This window comes from Ascaphus truei, chromosome 2 (assembly GCF_040206685.1).
Source record: "Ascaphus truei isolate aAscTru1 chromosome 2, aAscTru1.hap1, whole genome shotgun sequence".
NCBI lineage: Eukaryota > Metazoa > Chordata > Amphibia > Anura > Ascaphidae > Ascaphus > Ascaphus truei.
This window is the reverse complement of record NC_134484.1, coordinates 381,693,874-381,715,470: the sequence shown is the minus strand read 5'-3', so window position 1 is coordinate 381,715,470 and position 21,597 is coordinate 381,693,874. Positions and strand designations below refer to the sequence as shown.

General features: G+C 41.6%; 1 protein-coding gene across 11 annotated transcripts in view; it reads left to right on the top strand.

The window, feature by feature from the left end:
- Positions 1-21,597, top strand: part of ABCB5 (ATP binding cassette subfamily B member 5) — a 170,422-nt gene that overhangs the window by 13,234 nt on the left and 135,591 nt on the right. The gene's annotated exons all lie outside the window — the stretch shown is intronic.

Genomic DNA, 21,597 nt, shown 5'->3' with positions numbered 1-21,597 from the left:
AGTTTAATATATGCTATATTTCTGTTCTATAAATATCAACAGATTGATCCTTTTTTTTTTTAATTTCCAAGGATTTATTTTCTGGTCTCCTTAATGTGTAAAATTAGAATCGCACTTACACAATTCTTCAAATATATAAAACGTTTAAATGAACAATCTCATTGGCAAAAGTCCACAGCAGGCTGCAGCGTTCACATATTAGGGCGTCTTGGCGTCTCTCTCCACTCCTCTCCTTGCTACTGTTCCTCAGGCTTCACCTTGCTTTTGAGTTCACAGACCTCCGCAGTGCAGCTTGGGACTTTTTAATTATCCCTATGTGTTTATATTTATTAGCACTTGTTTTAAGTATTAATTACATATATATTAAAAGTAGCGCTTTGCACATTGCCAGTATATTTGTGTGTGTTCTTCTTAGACATGAGCAGCTTCACTTGGCATATTCATATGACTATTGTATCTCAAAATATATCCACAAGAGGTTTAAATATAGATAAAATATTCACAGAACATAAAATAGAAGAGATTGATAAAGAGAGAAAATCTTGATACACAATTGCATGAATTAGAGAAATGATTGATCACTGAATCCAAACAATGACGGGACACTATCACGTTAGAGAAGTATATTGAGCAAAAAAGAATCACGAGAAGTTTAAGAGTTTTTAAAACATCCACATTTGATTTAGATAACAAGATATTTCTAACAGAATGGAACAGAGTCCTTGATAACTATACTACACTACTATTTAGTAAACCTAATAAAGTAATTGAAGTGCATAGCTCAAAGAGCAATGTCGAGTGCAGTTCTAAAATCATAGTTACATAATTTGAGTTAATAAAGTTACTTATTTAACATAGGAGACAAACATTACAAAGGTTGGCCCTAGAGGAGAAAGTCAAAAGCAGAATAGATAACATAGAAAAGGAAGAGGTAAGTGTAAAACAAAATAAGTTCTTTAGGGATAAAAATGATTACGAACAGGGATTTTAAAGGAGCTGGAAGGGACATGAGGTTCATGAGAACAAAGACACATCCAATAGAACAGGGGAGAAGTATGATGATAGGAGCAAGAGGGAATTCAACATGAGAGTTAGTTATAGACGTAGTCATTCTCACCAGTCCAACTTTCACCAGTCCAGGACTTACAGTATGGAATTGAGGAGACAACCAGTGGGGACATACCCCAAAAGATGTTAACACAGATCCCTAAGTTTAAAAGATCTAAAATATGAGTAACAAAATACAATAGTGAAGAACATTACTTTAGAATCCAAAAAGAGAGACTTTAAAGACAATCCAAAAATAGTACGAGAGCAAACATAGGAGAACAAATAAGCATACCCATTTTATTTTTGTGGAGAAATGAGAGAGAATTTAAACAGCAAAGAAATATACAAAATGAAAAACTAATAGAAGTAGTTAACAAAGCTTCTCCGATCAAATGGAAGATTTAGATGGAAGAGAGCAGGGAGAAAGAAAGCTAGCAAAAGAATAAACACTTAACACAAAAGATAATGTTTTATATACATTAAGAAAGCATTTGCTAACTACATCAGAAAAAAATTATACTAGGGAAAATATTCTTTTTTGTATCAGTCTGTGGTTCAATTAGCTTCAATTTACATGTTGATGTACAGTATATAAGTTTTTCAAGAAATTAGCAAAAAAAATATTTAATGATAGATGCAGTAAGTAGATCCATATTATTAAAATTAACTTTATTTCATATAACGCCTTTCTCCCAATGGGACGCAAAGCGCTTCACCATTACGCACATGGTATTATTACAGACACTGTTCTTGCCCAGATGAGATTACAATCTATGTTTTTGGTGCCTGAGGCACAGGGAGATAAAGGGACTTGCCCAAGGTAACAAGGAGCAGGAATTGAACCAGGTTCTGCTGATTCAAACTTAGGGTCATTGTTTATAGAGTCAGAGGGGCCTATTCAGGTAGATTCGATGATATCACTGCCAAATCGAACGGTTTGGCATGACCCTACCGAACAGGCTAACATTTGAGTTATCACGGTATTCACAAAGAATTATCAAAAGTCAGAAACCGTGAGGTAGGAAAATGCCAATACCGCTCGGGAAAGCAGTGTCCTTATCTCAGTCTTTTTCTAAGTTCTACCATTGTGATCTGCCCGCAGTCTGTAAGAATTGTACAGAGAGATCTGCATCTCCTTGCACAGATATAACAGGCAATCGCACTGTTTTTATTTAAATTTAAATAACACTGTATTGTAGCATGGGGTCTCCGGAGTAGAACAACATTAATTTCAGCCTTGGGGACCCTTGCTTCCCGATTTACAGGCCCCGGTATCCCCAGTCACGTGATGTGGGAACTTTAAACAATGCAGGGCGATAATGGCACCCCATACCTGGGTATGTAACTCGGGAATCAGGGGTTCCCCAAGGCTGAAATTAATGTGGTTCTACTCCGGAGACCCCCTGCTTTAATACAGTGTTATTAAAATAGAGTACCTGGTTTGTTGGGGGTAGAGGGGGTGGGTGAAGGGGGAAGTTGCCACAGCATGGGTGGCTAGGCCTACTGGGGAGGTTGTGGACGGAGTTAACCCCTTCATTACTTTAGCGGTAGTAACCGCTAAGGTAATGAAGAGGTAAACTCCTCCCACAACCCTCCTGGTAGGCCTAAACACCCACCATGGGCCAAATGCCACCTTCACTCGCCCCCTCTACCTCAAATAAACCGTGCACTGATATTTAACCCCTTCATTACCTTAGCGGTTAGCCGCTAAGATTATGAAGCTGCGGGTAAATGTATTTTTATTACACAGGATGGAAGCCGGGGGTCTCTGCAGCCGATTTTAATGCATATCAGGGCCACAGACTCCCGGCTTCAATCTGATGCAGTAAAAATATTTTTTTTCTTTTAAGTCACATCGCGGATCCCCTCTCCCAACTCTTGATGTGGCGAGAATAGAACCTGCAAGTTGCTTGCGAGTTTTAGCCATGATGTGATTATCAAAGCTACCGGAATAGCGGTATATCTCAAAAACTGCATGATTGAGCAATTTTTTTGAGCTCCTGTGTGGTTTTTCTGAGCGGGAGAGCTACCGAAGCACTTCTCAAGCGAGTTTGGCAAGTTATCGAAGCTTTGTGAATAAGCTACCTATGCCAACTCGTTAGAAAAGTACTCAAAATGCTCAATGAGTTACTTATCGAAATTTGGTGAATAGGCCCCATAATCTTTAATCACTGAGCCACTTCTTCTCCTTGAGACATACAGGTATAGCTAATTGAAGACTAGATGGGGTTAATAAGGACAGTATATATTACTGAGTGTGCCCAAGATGGCTGTCTGACATTTTACTTGCTCCTGAGCGTCTCTATAAGACAACTTAACATTCCATTTAATTACGAAGCACCCTAAATACCCAAGGATTTACCTTTACCAACAACCACTTGATGCCGGCGTGTACCCAAAGTCAAAAGATTGGCTCCCTGCAGTGAGATTCCATGGCTCAGCAAAAAGAAAAAAAGTGCGCTGAGTTGTAACGCCATTGTGTGGTGTGTGGAGTGTGAGCCTAAGGCCACTGGAGTGGGAGTGGGGATGGGGGGGATGTGGGAAAGGGAGGGTGGGTGCTGAGATCAGTAGAGCAATTAACCCCAGACTGCTAGAAGAGGTGAATATACCATAGGTGCATATGGTATATCCCTTCCAGCAGTCTAAACCAGATCAACAACAGGTTGCACAAATTATAAATTATAACAACTGTTAGATAGTTGTGATCAAAAGGTTACGATTTACTTCGGAAATTTAACAAGTAAATTGGGTAGCACCTTGCAAAAAACCTGGGTCAACATGAAGTGGTGGCAATTGCCAAAACCAAAAATAGTCCAAAGAGAGTCCATAAAATATGGTGTCAAGCTTGTCAATGCTGCCCCTATATAGGATTACCAGTCCTCTGCATAGAACCTCAAAAGAAAAAGAAAAGAGGGTGCAAATTGTAAAAAGGACACAACCTTTATAACATTTAAATAATAGCAACAATAGTGACAAGCATTGGGATACAAAGTGATATCAGTGCTGCAGTGAGTGAATAATGAAACAGGGTAAATGCCTATGATTGAGATAGCTGCGGCTTGGACCATGTAGCTTCCATGGCTGCAAGTCCTCTGCAGTGAAGTCCACTGAATCAAGGTACTGTAAAAACTATAATTATATCCGGATCTATAGTACATATGCCCAGATACACGAGTCAGCTTTCCTACTTATCCAGCAAATACTGTAACCCTCCTCAACATTTTTACATGTTATCCAACTGGGATAAAGATACTTTCCAAAACACAGCACTTCAGCAAAGGTGTACAAGGCCCAAGAAAAGTGGTATTGTTCTACAAACCATGCTCTCTGTACATATGGAAGCTTAAGGAATATCTACTTTAAATACCTTGCATACCTCCCTCAAGCCTGCTCTGATGTGGAGTAGTGGCATATAACTACATACTCTGCCTTGGATAACTATGACAATCTAAAAAAAACTGGACACAGCAAAACACTTATATATATATAACCTTAGGCTAGGTCCCCACTGCAGCCGGCGGTGCGTGCGTCCGCGTGCGCGCCCCTCACCAGCCCCTTACCTCCTCCATAGCAGTCCCTGTGACTCCTTGTTTCCTGGCTCACTGCGACACGTCGGCCAGCAGGGGCTACAACAGGATTGTGTTCCCGTGCAGCGACGCGTCACATGGTGCGCCAGGGAGCCAATGAAGAGTGGAGCTCGCCGGAAGCTGGGCATGAACAGGTCGGGGGGGTGGATCCTTCCTCAAGGTTCTCAGCTGTTTGGGTCAAGGGTTTGCTGTCCAGATGCTTTCAGCACAATATACATTGGCTGCACTCCGTGTCAGTGAAGGATAATGAATTGTCTGGCTGGAGGCCAGAGGGATTTGATGGCTTGTGCTGTATATAGCTGGACTTGATGGTGTTTACACATAACCATGCTCTTTAGCAACTTCCTGTGACTGAACTTGGCTCAGCCCTCAATGCTAGACTTTCTTACCGAAGATGCAATGAATAAACAGGACACACACATGTTGATGGTAAGCAGATCCTTCACTTGGAACAGAAAATGTGCGACATGGCCGCACCCCCGCCCCCCCCATTATGGCCATACCCACCAGGCACATTTTGACCATGCCCCCACACCTAAAAATGCTGCCTACAGACTGTAAATTGTGGTGAAGCGCCGTGCATGCACCGCCAGGATGCAAAGCAGGTGCGCGTGCAGGCGCGGGCAGCGGGAATTTAGCATTAGACATCCTACTGCGCTGCTGAATAGGGATGGGTGAACTGTAACAATCCATTTCCCAAACTCCGCAGATTATTTTGACAAAATCCATTCTTGACACTAAAATGTTGTCTTTCAATTGAGATGTTGTTAGGTCACAAGAACATACCCAGCAACATATAAGTAGAAACTAGAAAGACAAACTTGCAAAGCATCAAACAAGAACTTGCTTTGTGGGTGCATGAATCCCATTTTCTTTTATTCACTTTATTTATTTTTAACTAATTATATTACAGTGCCAGGGGTAGTCAACTTCAGTCCCGAAGAGCCATCAACAGGTAAGGGTTTCAGGATGTCCCTGCTTAACCACAGGTGATTTTGACTGAGCCACTAATTGAGCCAGTTATCTTGAAGCAGGGATATCCTGAAGCCCTGACCTGTTGGTAGCTCTAAAGGACTGGAGAGAGCTACACTATAAATTCTCTCTTGTGCTTTTTCTCCCTGCATGCGCCCAACTTTATTTATAAATTATGAACACAAAAAATATGTTCTAGAGAGCCCCGATGTCAGACTGCGGGGCTGTGCAGATATACTCTCGCTGAGCACTCTTACAACAAAGGAGCAGTGCCACCATTTACTTGTTATATAGTTAGGAAGCAGGGGGTCTCTGGAGCTACTTACAGGGGCAGGTGCTGCCGGTTGCATTCTACCCAAGGAGAAATAAAATGGTCTTTTAATCTCCCATATTACACAGATAAATAGGAAACTGCAATGTCACCTGTTGCAGCTTCACATTGGCCAGAAAGTAACCGGCAGCGCCTTTTTTCAGTAAGTATCACGTGAACCAGGGGGTCCACGGACCAGAGATATTACGGTTTAGCGCCGGGGACCCGAAGCTTCAAACCTATATATATATAAAAAAAAAAGGGGGTGCTAAAGAGAATAGCTGCCTTTACCAGTTGTCTATTTAAATCTTTTTTATTAGTAGTATTATTATTAGTATGTTTTTCTAAAACACTTGTAACCTAATTTTTGTATATACAGTACTGTATTTGTGCTTTGTTCACCATTCACTTATTGTTGCTATCAATATTTACTAATATTACTTTTATATTTTTTATTAACCCACTAATATCAAACACTGGATACACATATTGAGTTGCTGTACACGATATCAGCCAGAGGTCATTAGCGTTATCTTACCTAAATGACTGCCATAAAATTAAGAAGAAAATGTCAGTATTATGTTTTTTTCTTTCATTGCTAAAAAGAGTTCTGTTTGCAGAGCAGCACATATTGCAGCTCTTCCCATGCATGGGCCGCTCTGGGATGCTGTGCAGCAACTAAGTATTCCGGCCCTCGGAGTGGTCTCTGTAGCTTCATAAAACCCCGATTAGCCTCTCTGTTGTTCCCTGATTCAGATTAGTCAATATTTATGTGTTGTGTGTGTGCAGGTTAATTGGGTGTATGGTTAGGGTAATTCAAGTAGTGAATGTATGTTGAATGTACTTTATGGGCTGATCTGAAGCATGTATTGTGTTTGCGTGGGGTTAACCTGGTGCATCTACGTTCCAGATTGGGACAGGGTTCAGTGCCACAAACTGCGTATGGTATCCCTTTGCGGTTGCATTCTGTGGCAGGGGGGAGAGCCAGGACAGCTGTGCTGAGTCTGGTGATTGTGGGGAGCCCGACCGGGGAAGGAAGTTGGGCCGGCCAGAGGTCAGGTCAAACATCTATGTCTGTCTGCCATGCCCAATACTCATGTCCGGCTACTCGGCCCCGGCTCTCTCCCCCCTGCAGTGGACCACTCTCTCCTTCCCTGCAGCGGGCCTGACCTCAGGTGTAAGCCCCATCACCACACATGCCAGAAGTTGGGCTCAACTTCTGGATCAACGCGCCACCAGGGGTCTCCACCCAAGGTGTGTGCGTTATTGTGTCTGTGTGTGTGTTACTGTGTTGTGGGGGATTATTGTGGTATGGGGGGTGTAGGAGATGTGCTCAGAGGGTAAAGCTCCGGAGACGGTTTTAGGAAAAAAACAAAACATAGGCTTTATTAGGCAGCAGCTTTAAACAGAAAATAGCGTCACATCAGCAAACAAAATTAGAGCAGAAAAAAAACAACCAGGCCTAACCTCATGTAGGTGACTGACTAACATTCAGCAGTCCCTATCTGAAGGCTGGAAGGCTAGGCCTCTTTTGACACAAGTCCAAAGAGAGGAACGTGTAGGCAGGGTGCTCTTCACGTCAGTCCAGGGTCTGTGGTGATATTTGTAGGGTGTTCCTACAGAGTCTCCCTTCCCCTGGCATCTCTCTAACAGAATCTCTCTCTGTGCTAGAGATCTCAGGCAGTCTGTAGCAGGCTTTTAAGCCTGCTTGATGAGCCAGGTGGAGACTGGTCAATTAACTCCTGCTGAAATTAACCAGCTTCCTGCAGGACTCATCAGCAAAAGACAGGCTTTATTTTGGAAGGCTTTTAGACAAGGGAACGGCTCTGTTACAGGGGGGTTATTGTGTTATGGGGGTTATCGTGCAGGAAAGGGGGGATTGGGAGGGAGGTTGGGGGGCTGAGAGTGAGAAAGATTTGGGGTGTGAGAGGGATAAAGGTGGTGCGAGAGGTGTGGGGTGGTACAGCGAGAGAGGTGCAGGGTAAGAAGGGGGGCAGCAGAAATAGTAGTCCTGAGCCCTGGGAAAGCTGTCTGTGGCCCTGACTGTGGGCATATTATTAATAGGGGCAATGTAGTTTATGAAACGCAGACATGGACAATCGGTGAGCATTTGAGGCTGTACCATCCCAGACAATTCCATATTTGGAGTGGTTGTATTCAAACACAGCATGCCAATTATCCTGTCCCTGTAGTTATGCCTCATCAATTATGTGACAATTGTGATTCTTTGTCCTCTCCATCCTCTCCTTAAAAGCAATTGGCTCAGTCCAAAAAAAACTCACACTATCTCAGATACAGATTAAAATTACCTATAAATAAGCACTGCTTAAGTTGATGCACTAGAAAATGTAATTGGTAGCATTACCACATCCCACTAATATAATATATAACCGATGAAGGGGCGTTTAGTATAACGAAGCTCATTGGGTCACATGGTTTGTCACTACTTTGTTACCTGCGGTCAAGACACCTGGCATATACAGCGGCTATAAGCTGGTGGGGCGTTTTGATCTTTCTGTGCAAGGTGACGGGCGGTTGGACAGCATATTGCTGACCTTTGAGGATAGTAGTTGGCTTCACTGCTTCCACGGAGGGGTCCAATTTGTGATTAGACTATTTGGATTGACCAATGGTCCCCTGGAAGCGACTACGGACTGTAAAACCTGTCATATCTGTCTATCCAGGCACCACCGGCAGTCAGCTGTTTGAGAGGTGTTGGATTTCCCCTACCTCTGTTCCTGGATCAGCTGGAGCTTTGTTCGTCCTCTGACACATGTATCCACTGCGACTTTTGATCGTACCTGTCGTAAGTGAGCATTTGTCTGCGGCTACCTATTTGTTATTAAATCTTTTTAACAGTAATATGTTATGGAGCTTGTACTTCTCTTTTTTGTTGTCCTATCTTTATATTTTTTTTAAAAAAGAGACATGCTCCATAGTGTAAAATGTTACAACAATATGCCTTTAATGAAAAAAAAATAGCAAATGCTCACTCACAAGGTTTAAGATAAATACTCACGTTGTATACATGACAGGTGATTTTACCAGACAGTAATCTTGTATGATGTACTCACAGGTCACAGCGGGCATCGGGAGTAGATTGATACATCGTTTTCACAGATATCCACAACGTTCAGGTAGAATGTGTATAACAAGAAACAGTTCTTGAATAAGAATTTCATCCAAAATGAGGACTCGCAGCCTTTCCTGCAGCTACAATGACCCATTGTGTAGGCTAGGTGGAGTGTTATGTGAGTTGGGGTGGGATGCACCCACCTGCTGGGTGAGTACTGACTCCAAAGCTTGAGCATTCTCTGTGACGGTGAAAGGGTTAACCAGGCTTATAATAAAGGTCAAGCCCACTTGGTTAACCCTGACATGGGTGTTAGGGTCTTAGAGTGTCAGATGTCGAAAATGTATTACTGCAACAGTATACTGTACTGATTTTGTGACATTAAAGAATTATGTGATTTTTGGCTTTACTGGGATGCTGGGATCGGGAGATTTCTAGACTGTAAGTATCAGGGTGGGTTTGGTGGAGAAAGTCTTTGCAGAATGTGTTTATGTAGCGGGGTTCCGGAGTTATGGAATACCCCAAAAGTTGTATCTGGAGATTGAGTGATATCTTTGGATACAGCTAAGCGCATTATTCCGCCAACCTCGGACCCTGAAAACGTTCTTACGACTCACCGCCACAGTCTCTGCTGCAGCATCTTCCGATAAGGTAAATAGGTATGTAAGTCTTGCTTCTGCACATCTGTGTTACATTTGGGGCAGCATATGTTGCTTTTACTGTAGCTAGGTATACAGTATAATACACGAGTAATAGGCATTGTAAAATTTCAAACGTCAAGTAAGGACACTGAGAGGGAGGTCTGTTTTTGTTGTAAATGAATAACTGCCAAACCAATAAAATGGAACACTTTGAACTTCATGCTAATGTGCAATTAGAGTATAACATACTAGCTGAATTTAAATTAAGTAGGATTCTGTGTGTTTTCTAGCACAGGATTACAAGTACTGTACTGTACATTTAGTAAATGGTAACCTTTACTTTTTAATATATTGAAAGGCTTCAGTTCAAGTTAGGTGGAGATACAAAAACAGGTACCCTTACTGTTCTTCTCAATATCAACAATGATTTTAGTGATCAGTTGAAGATTTAAAATGTATATTTAATGAATATACAATGTTTTTCATTATAATGTTGACAGGTCTGTGTGATGCTTCTGTGGAAGACGTCATCTATTTTGTCCCTTTTTCTACATATTTGTCCAGTTGTCATATTTTTGCTTATTTCATGCCTTTCTCTGCTTTGCTTTTAGTTACTTGCCTCTTCTTCTCGTTGCCTTGTACCTGAAGGCTGAAGGAGCGGCTCAGTGAGTAAAGACGCTGGCTCTGTAAACAATGATACTGAGTTTGAATCAGGGAGCCTGGTTCAAATTCTGGTGTCCGCTCCTTGTAAGTATAGCCATGCATAATAATGGTATATTGCTTTCCTCTCTGTTGGCAGTAAGTCCTGGTAAGAACAGGTATGCCAGCAGTAGTTATGGAGGTTTTCTCTCATCCAATGGTGAGGTGCCCTATGTATGGAGGGGAGTGGCTGTATGCTCTGAGTACCTGGATAGTGACATCAGGGATGCGCCTGCCTCCTGAAATATATAAGGCAAAACACAGTTAGTTAGTCAGAGAGTTCGACAAGTGTTCTACCTGTAGTTCTCTACAGTGGAAGATTGTATGGCCTGCATAAGGGATTGTGGGAACACTTTGTGACCCTAGTGAAGTAACTAGCGGTCCAGGTTGGTCTATCAGCCTGTCCAGCCACTCTGTGTCCAGGGACCTGGCACAGAGAGGGTCTCCCTAGGAGAAGAGGGAACCCCACTTCAAATCAGGAGGGCGTACCTGGCGAAGGGACAGCACGGAGAGATGTGCGGCTAAAGCCGGCAGCTGCATGTGGCAGTCTGCCACATCACCGTCTACAATAAAGATGCCCTGTTTGAATATACCTCCACTGTGTGAGTGTGAAATTACTCGCAAGTGGATGGCACCACCAAGAAGGAGTTCCTCACCAGGACCATCTCCCTGCGGAAGCATAGACCCTGATGAGGAGGAGGCGCTGCACATGATGTAAGTTGAACTCGCACCCACTACCTCAGCTACCTGCCTGTTTAAAATCCCCTACTACCATCAAGCGGGAGACTCAGGGGTTCTGTTGCCTACAGGTGCACCACCACACACACACACGTAATGGGAGTTGGTTATTAAGAGTACCCGGGCCAATCTGCGATTGGGGGGGGATAAACCCGTTACATAAGCTTGGCAAGTGATTTTATCTAAGAAAAGGAAGGGCTCCGGCGCAACTGCGCATGACAGATTCGTCTTGGAAGACGAAGCGCTGCACTAGAGCGTGAAACGCGTTGAGGGGGAGATCGTGGTGTAGCCCAAGTGTGTTATGTGCCAATAAAGTTTTTTTATATTCATCCGGAGGCAGTCTGGACTTTTGTCATGCGCAGTTGCGCCGGAGCCCTTCCTTTTCTTGTAGCTGTATTGAAGGCTGCACGCGGGATTAGAGGAACAGAGGAGAGCAGGACCCAGACCGGAGTTTCAACATAGATAAGGGTTTTATTTCCCTCCTACTCCGGTCAACTTAGTGGCCCTGCGTTGCTCCCTCATTCCCATCCATACATGACTATGTTGACACCGTAGGTTGCATCACTGACTACCGAAGCGCAGGACAGTTTTTTCTTTGGCAAGTGACTTTATCTCCCTGTGCTTCGGACACCAAACACACAGATTGTAAGCTCATCTGGGCAGGGACTGTGTCTTTAAAAATCCTATGTAGAGTGCTGCATGCTGTGTGCTATATTGCAATTGTTAAGCACTTTGAGCAGGGGCTGGTTGTTATATTTTAGCCTGGAGGCAAGGCCAAATCACTGGCCCAAAAATCAGGCAGCACACCAGATGCACGCACCATACAATAAGCAAGCTCTATACACATACAAACATGCAATAAACACGGTCACCAGATACACACAACATATACATATGTGCACACATCAGAGAAATATCACGCAGACCAGATGCACGCAGCATAAAACAAACACACTATGGGGTCTATTCTAGTAGCTTTGATAACTTTGCTGCCATCTCGAACATTTTGGCATTTACCCACCAAAAGGTTTGTCATTTGTGTTATCACAGTATTCAGAAATAATCTGGAACCATTTCCACATGTCACAAACCGTGAGGTAGGAAAATGTCAATACCGCTCAGGACAGCAGCGATGTGATCTCAGCCTCTCTCTAAGGTCTCCCCCGTACGATCTGCCTGCAGTCTGTAAGAGCTGCATAGAGAGCTGCACAGAGAGAGCTGCATCTCCCTGCACAGCTCTCACAGGTGATCGCAGTGTTTTTATTTACATTTTAATAACAGTGAAATGTAGCACGTGGTCTCCTGAGCTGAACCGCATTAATTTCAGCCCACAGGACCCAATGAACATGAGTACCTGGTTAGTTGGAGGTACAGGGGGTGGATGAAGGGGGTAGTTGCCCCACGGTGGGTTGTTAGGACTACTGGGAAGGTTGTGGGAGGAGTTAACCCCATTCACTACCATAGCGGTGGTAATTGCATGGTAATGAAGGGGTTAACCACTCCCGCTACCCACCCGAGAGACCTACCCTTGGGGAAACTACCCCCTTCATCCAATCCCTTTACCCCACGAAACATTAAAATACAACAACCCCACTCCTCTACCCCCAACAAGCCCCCTTAACACATACAGTACAATAATGGGTAAAATCACTTTTATCCAGATCTGGATAAATAGCTAATTTGCCCATTAAAAATAAAACATTATCCAGCTAGCATAAAGTAAATTAAAGTTGCACGTACAGCTACCAGGATAAAGGCCACCCTCGTCTTCCTCCTCCCTGTCCTCCCCGTCCTCTCCGACAGCAACATAACAATAAAAATAAACGAATGGCCACTTAATCACCTTAGTGGTTAGTGTTACGCCGATGCTCGCCACAAACCGGGACCGGACCGCGGGGCTGAGGTGGGGTTACATTATCACCGACCTTAGTCCGCGCAGACTGATCCGGAGTGCGCAGTTCGTAGTCGTACATCGCAGGGTTAGGATTGGAGAAGGCAGCATCGTCGTTATTGAAGCCAAAGTCGGGGTAGGAGAAGACAGGACAATCGATGGCCGAAGCAGGGTCAGGATAGAAGACATCCGGGTGGTCGTAGTCGTAGCAAGGAATCGGCAACAAGCAGACAGGAGTTCCCCGTTTCAGCTTAGGAGCGTGAGTGGCCTCTGCGCGAGGAGCGGCCTCGGCCCATGACGCCGATCTCAGCAGGAGGAGACAGAAGGCTGGCCGAAGTTCACCGCAGGGCAGCGTCGGGGAGAACCAACGCTTCAGCGCAGAAGTCCAAGGCAGGCCACTGCAAGGGGATAGCAGCAGGCCACAGGAAAGGAAGGGTGGCCACTGCTAGGAGAGAATGCAGCAGGTACCGGTGCTGGCAACACGCTTCAGCACAGGAGAAAGAACAGGCCTCTGGATACTCAGGAACTTGGAAGGTAAGAACGCTAGGAGAGAGGCCTGGGGCGGTTTGTGGCAGAGACAGTAACGTCCCAGGTAGGAGATTATGCTCGGCACTGTTTCAGTGCCAACGCCCAGGATATAAAGGGCGGAGATCCAATCACAGGAGGAGGGTGTGTGAGTATTCCTCCAATGATGTAGCACAGGCATAAGCTGCAATGAGAAGCAGCACATGTGCCATTGATTGCCAGAGGAAGTTTTTGCAACTGCAGAAGTCTGCAAAAGCTATAATCAAAGCCAGGAGTGGATTCCTTACAGTTAGTAACCGCTATTGAAATTAAGGGGTTAACCCTCCTCCCCCACTAACCACCCGGGATGCCTAACCACCCTTCCTGGGACAACTACCCCACCTTCTACCCATTGATTGGCACAGTGGTACACCATGCCCATATAATATGGAGACAAAAAGAGAACAGCGCAAAAAAACCATTGTGTAGTATATTTAAATAATTTTATAAAGGGTAAGGTGAGTATTGCACGTACATCAAAAAGAAGGGTTAAAAGCAAGACATGTTAGGGACATGTTACCACTCGGCAGGCACAACGGGATACAGGCACCAGGAATTGGACGTCCTCCCTCAGAATGCTGATATCTGGATGCAGAGTATACAGCTCAGCTCGGTTCACAGCGTTGGGGAACCTTCCCGCGCCTTCACGGAACTCGCAGCAGTTGATTTCGGGGGTAGATCACCGCGTCTCTTCCTGCTTAGTCCACGTTGGCGTGTGACGTCATCCGGCAGCGTCTCTCAGCCGGTCGCGTCTTTAGTGCGTCACTCCTTGGCGATTTGCAGTCGGGCAGTATACTGAGTCCCATACAGGTCCCGCAATGAAATAAATATCCCAATATAATGCCGCAATGGGAGTATATGTAAAGAATAAAGGAACGCGCCCTCTCCTACGCGTTTCGTACTTTCGTACTTCGTCAGGGAATGATGGAGGAGATTCCAAGGGCGGTTCTTATACACTCAGCATTATTGCTATTGGTTCAAAGTAATTGTTTTCAACTCCCCCCACCTGGAGAGACATTCACTCATCCCGTGGAGGGACTCAAGTTACAAAGACATTTTAGAAAAATCATACATGGGATAGAGCACACTTAAATTAATAATAAACTTTAATAACTCAAATCAAGACTTTAAAAATATATATATATATCAAATCAAGACTCTAAAAATAAAGAGACAAAAAGTTAGTCACAAAATAAAAATCACATTTAGAGATGTAAAGTGCTAACTCCCAATGGTTAAGAATAACATAGATTAACATATGATTTCTAGTGAATATATATAAATACACATGGAAATCTATAGGGTAATGTAATGGTCTAGGAATAGATCTTAGGGGATGAAGTTTGTTAAAGTTATTTCGAGAGAGAAAGTATTCTGATAATCATTAGAGGTATTAATTATATAAATTTTGTAAAATATTATAAAATAATTAATTTAATATTTATTAAAACACTGGTGCAGTTTATGTTTAATTGAAAAATTTCTAGTTAGAAAAGAGACCATACGTCAATCTCCTCATTTAGACCTAGTGGAGACAGAGTCTGGAGTTTGTATATCCACAGACTTTCTTGTTTGGACAATTTTTTGTCTCTGTCACCACCACGTCTACCTGATTGTACAATCTGAATTCCCACATATGTCAGGAGCGAAGAGTCACAGTTATGTTTGATTTTAAAATGTCTAGACACGCTATGTTGTTCTAATCCTAATCTAATATTTCTAGCGTGTTCTAAAATCCTGACTCTTAGAAATCTTTTAGTTCGCCCAACATATTGGTATCCACAGGGACACTGCAATAAATATACCACATATGTGGATTTACAAGATATGCAATCTTTCACTGTGAATTTTTCCTTAGTCGTGTTAGATATGAAAGATTTACGGTTAGAACTTAACATTTTGCAGGCTTTGCACTTCCCACAGCAAAAGTTGCCGTTTGGTTTAGTCGGCATCCATGATGGCTCCAGTGACATATTAGTAGGGAAACCAATATCACTAGGTGCTAGGAAGTGCTTAAGGGTCTTGGCCCGACGATAAATAAAGCTTGGTTTATTTTGGAGAGAGGGCCCCAAAATAGGATCATTACAGAGAATGCCCCAGTTTTTGTTAATTATTTTTTGTACATTAGTACTCACTGAGCTAAACTCTGTAATGAATGGGACTTTTAGTTTGTCATCTACCTCATCATTTGTTGTTCTTTTCATCTTCTGGATCAGTAGAGAGTCCCTATCCATTCTATCGACTTTTTCCAAAGAGCTGAGCAAAAGAGCCTTATCATACCCACGTTCTATAAATTTATCTAAAAGAGAGACCGATTGAATTTCAAAGTCAGCTTGAAGACTGCAATTTCGTTTAATACGCATAAACTGACTTTGGGGTATGTTGTCAATCCAGGATCTTTTGTGATTGCTGGAAGACAGAAGGAAGCTGTTAGTATCCACTTTTTTAAAGAAAGTTTTAGTGTTAATGTTGTCACCCACCCTTGACATTAAACTTAGATCCAAAAAATCTATCTGACTTTCATTTGACTCAGATGTAAATTTCAAATTGTAGTCATTCGAGTTCAGATAGATCTTAAAGAGCTCCAGAGTGTCTTCATCACCCTCCCAGACACACAAGACGTCATCGATATATCTTTGCCATACAATAACTCGATTAGCAAATGGGTTATTGTGCCATATAAAGTTATCTTCCCATATCCCCATGTATATGTTCGCATAACTGGGAGCAAATCGCGTCCCCATGGCGGTGCCACACAACTGTAGATAGAACTGATTCAAAAATAGAAAATAGTTGTGTGACAATATAAAAGTAATGGCATCGATAATAAATTCACAATTTAAAGGGTGAAGATCCATATCTCTGGATAGCGTTTGATATATATATATATTTTTAAAGTCTTGATTTGAGTTATTAAAGTTTATTATTAATTTAAGTGTGCTCTATCCCATGTATGGTTTTTCTAAAATGTCTTTGTAACTTGAGTCCCTCCACGGGATGAGTGAATGTCTCTCCAGGTGGGGGGAGTTGAAAACAATTACTTTGAACCAATAGCAATAATGCTGAGTGTATAAGAACCGCCCTTGGAATCTCCTCCATCATTCCCTGACGAAGTACGAAAGTACGAAACGCGTAGGAGAGGGCGCGTTCCTTTATTCTTTACATATACTCCCATTGCGGCATTATATTGGGATATTTATTTCATTGCGGGACCTGTATGGGACTCAGTATACTGCCCGACTGCAAATCGCCAAGGAGTGACGCACTAAAGACGCGACCGGCTGAGAGACGCTGCCGGATGACGTCACACGCCAACGTGGACTAAGCAGGAAGAGACGCGGTGATCTACCCCCGAAATCAACTGCTGCGAGTTCCGTGAAGGCGCGGGAAGGTTCCCCAACGCTGTGAACCGAGCTGAGCTGTATACTCTGCATCCAGATATCAGCATTCTGAGGGAGGACGTCCAATTCCTGGTGCCTGTATCCCGTTGTGCCTGCCGAGTGGTAACATGTCCCTAACATGTCTTGCTTTTAACCCTTCTTTTTGATGTACGTGCAATACTCACCTTACCCTTTATAAAATTATTTAAATATACTACACAATGGTTTTTTTGCGCTGTTCTCTTTTTGTCTCTATCTAGCCTGGTGTCTGAACCATTCCCACTGATCAGCAGCATAAAACCTCACTTATCAGGTTGTATTATCAATTTATATATAAGTCACTAATTTGTTTTAGCACAGACCACATTGAGCGCAATTCTTTTTGTTTTCACTTTAGTCTCTAGTTCACTTTTGCTGCACAGGTTGGTCTGTTTGTGGATTTATCACAACTGTTTAATTAATACAGTTTTCTACATATGTATACACTTTTCTATATTTTCAAGTAAATATTTATATTATTTTATATTATTGAATTTACATTTAATTAGTGATTTAATTGTTGCACACGTCACTATGCTTGGTCACTATCAAGCTGTAGAGAAAAGAGGGCTGCATTATTTGATTCAATGTTTAAAGATGAAACACATGTTTTTGAGGATGAATATATAATTGACATTCCTGTTGAAACCCATTTCAAGCAATTAGAAAATTTGCTACTAACCGAAACAAAACAATGGTTAGAACGTAACACTATCCAAAGATATTTGGACTGCGGGAGAGTACCCCGTGGGTTACGTTTCCAAAAGAATCCCACTTTTGGAAGGGATAACATCCAATTTATGAAAGAATGGGATAGAATTCAAGAGGAATGTTCAAGAGAATTAATGAGATTGATCATCTTTGAACGCAGTAGGACAATTGCAGCTTTAGAAAAAGATATTTGTAAAAAAATTAAAGTTTTGGAGCCGTTAGTTATATATACTGACTGCTCCAAACTGGAATGCGAACTCAAAATGACTTTAGAGTCAACGACGGAGGAGATTATGCTTAACAAGCAGAAGAAATTTTATCGTGATAAACACGATTATGATAATGGTCGACAAAAGGATTGGAATAGATCCGAAAGGGAAAAAGTCACTGTGTCAAATGGTCAATATCCCCCCAAAAAATATCATGGTAATAATTACCAAAAGAATAAAAGAGATAATAGTCTCCATTTTGAGGGTGAAAGGGTCCATAATGGTAATAATTACCAAAAGAATAAAAGAGATAATAGTCTCCATTTTGAGGGTGAAAGGGTCCATAAGGAACAAACTAAAAATCAATATAGACCAGCTACAAACTACAGAAAAAAGTCACAAGACAAGCGTCATAATAGTTATAATAAGAGGAGGGATAGCTCCAACAATAGGTCAGAGTATACTCACAAAGAACAACATAAGAAAGATACTCACCAGAAAGAAAAACAATATGACCATCAGAGGGCAAATACACCCCCAAAGAAAGACCGTGAGCAAACATCCCCTAAGAAATCCCTTTTTCTGGAGGAACTCAAGCAGAGATACTTGGGTTCGAAGGAAAAGGGGAATACAGCAAGAGAGAAAGAAAAGAAAATTATAGAGACCCCCAGGTCACAAAAAAGACACCACTCACCAGAAGAGGAACAAGAGCAGGGTGTAAGACCAAAACAAAGAAGGGAGTCGAACTAACGAAAAAAGATTCTTTTAAAGGTATTTTTAATTTATCTAATGTTGATCTGACTTTATGTCAAAAACTGGTTCTGAGCAAAGGACTTAAATTTTCACAATCAAGCGGTCCCAATGGTTTTCAGTTATTTTCTGACCTGCATAGGTTTACTAGGAACCTGACATTAAAAAGGCATTTCCTAAAAAAAGAGACAGGAATTGACCATAGTGATCCAATTGTAAGTACAGATTCTACTGACACAGACCCACATTTGACACTTTGTCAACATAGTGATTTTAAACCACCTTCAAGGTTTTATCCGGCCCAAAGTAAAGGGAGTTTTATTGATTCATTTTTTAATATAGTTAATAATGAATTTACATCACTGGTCAAAAATTTTAAAACATCTGATATACCTCACAATCTTAGTTATCGTGAACATTTAGCACTTAAAGAACTTCAAGATAGGAATGATTTAATCATAAGGCAGGCAGATAAAGGTGGAGGAGTAGTCATCCAAAACCGCGCTAGCTACGAAAAGGAGGCCATGCGCATTTTGAATGACCCTGACAACTATAACAAACTTGGTCATGATCCGACAAATATGTTTGTTTCTGAGCTACAGAGCCTTCTGGATGAGGCTGTTGCATCCACAGTATTATCTAAATTAGAATACCAATTTTTGAATGTTTCATTCCCCACTATACCAGTGTATTATCACCTTCCCAAGATACACAAGGCCTCGATCGATCCACCGGGTAGACCCATAATCTCTGGAATTGGATCCTTAACATCAAACTTGTCACAGTATGTGGATTTTTTTCTGCAAAAATATGTGAAAATACTGCCATCATATATTAAAGATACCACTGCCGTTCTAAATCTAGTAAAAACCATTCAATGGCAAGAAGGGTATAGATGGGCAACGTTTGATGTTCAATCCCTTTATACATGTATTCCCCATGATAAAGGGATTGGGGCAATAAAAGAGACGCTATCCAGAGATATGGATCTTCACCCTTTAAATTGTGAATTTATTATCGATGCCATTACTTTTATATTGTCACACAACTATTTTCTATTTTTGAATCAGTTCTATCTACAGTTGTGTGGCACCGCCATGGGGACGCGATTTGCTCCCAGTTATGCGAACATATACATGGGGATATGGGAAGATAACTTTATATGGCACAATAACCCATTTGCTAATCGAGTTATTGTATGGCAAAGATATATCGATGACGTCTTGTGTGTCTGGGAGGGTGATGAAGACACTCTGGAGCTCTTTAAGATCTATCTGAACTCGAATGACTACAATTTGAAATTTACATCTGAGTCAAATGAAAGTCAGATAGATTTTTTGGATCTAAGTTTAATGTCAAGGGTGGGTGACAACATTAACACTAAAACTTTCTTTAAAAAAGTGGATACTAACAGCTTCCTTCTGTCTTCCAGCAATCACAAAAGATCCTGGATTGACAACATACCCCAAAGTCAGTTTATGCGTATTAAACGAAATTGCAGTCTTCAAGCTGACTTTGAAATTCAATCGGTCTCTCTTTTAGATAAATTTATAGAACGTGGGTATGATAAGGCTCTTTTGCTCAGCTCTTTGGAAAAAGTCGATAGAATGGATAGGGACTCTCTACTGATCCAGAAGATGAAAAGAACAACAAATGATGAGGTAGATGACAAACTAAAAGTCCCATTCATTACAGAGTTTAGCTCAGTGAGTACTAATGTACAAAAAATAATTAACAAAAACTGGGGCATTCTCTGTAATGATCCTATTTTGGGGCCCTCTCTCCAAAATAAACCAAGCTTTATTTATCGTCGGGCCAAGACCCTTAAGCACTTCCTAGCACCTAGTGATATTGGTTTCCCTACTAATATGTCACTGGAGCCATCATGGATGCCGACTAAACCAAACGGCAACTTTTGCTGTGGGAAGTGCAAAGCCTGCAAAATGTTAAGTTCTAACCGTAAATCTTTCATATCTAACACGACTAAGGAAAAATTCACAGTGAAAGATTGCATATCTTGTAAATCCACATATGTGGTATATTTATTGCAGTGTCCCTGTGGATACCAATATGTTGGGCGAACTAAAAGATTTCTAAGAGTCAGGATTTTAGAACACGCTAGAAATATTAGATTAGGATTAGAACAACATAGCGTGTCTAGACATTTTAAAATCAAACATAACTGTGACTCTTCGCTCCTGACATATGTGGGAATTCAGATTGTACAATCAGGTAGACGTGGTGGTGACAGAGACAAAAAATTGTCCAAACAAGAAAGTCTGTGGATATACAAACTCCAGACTCTGTCTCCACTAGGTCTAAATGAGGAGATTGACGTATGGTCTCTTTTCTAACTAGAAATTTTTCAATTAAACATAAACTGCACCAGTGTTTTAATAAATATTAAATTAATTATTTTATAATATTTTACAAAATTTATATAATTAATACCTCTAATGATTATCAGAATACTTTCTCTCTCGAAATAACTTTAACAAACTTCATCCCCTAAGATCTATTCCTAGACCATTACATTACCCTATAGATTTCCATGTGTATTTATATATATTCACTAGAAATCATATGTTAATCTATGTTATTCTTAACCATTGGGAGTTAGCACTTTACATCTCTAAATGTGATTTTTATTTTGTGACTAACTTTTTGTCTCTTTATTTTTAGAGTCTTGATTTGATATATATATATATTTTTAAAGTCTTGATTTGAGTTATTAAAGTTTATTATTAATTTAAGTGTGCTCTATCCCATGTATGGTTTTTCTAAAATGTCTTTGTAACTTGAGTCCCTCCACGGGATGAGTGAATGTCTCTCCAGGTGGGGGGAGTTGAAAACAATTACTTTGAACCAATAGCAATAATGCTGAGTGTATAAGAACCGCCCTTGGAATCTCCTCCATCATTCCCTGACGAAGTACGAAAGTACGAAACGCGTAGGAGAGGGCGCGTTCCTTTATTCTTTACAT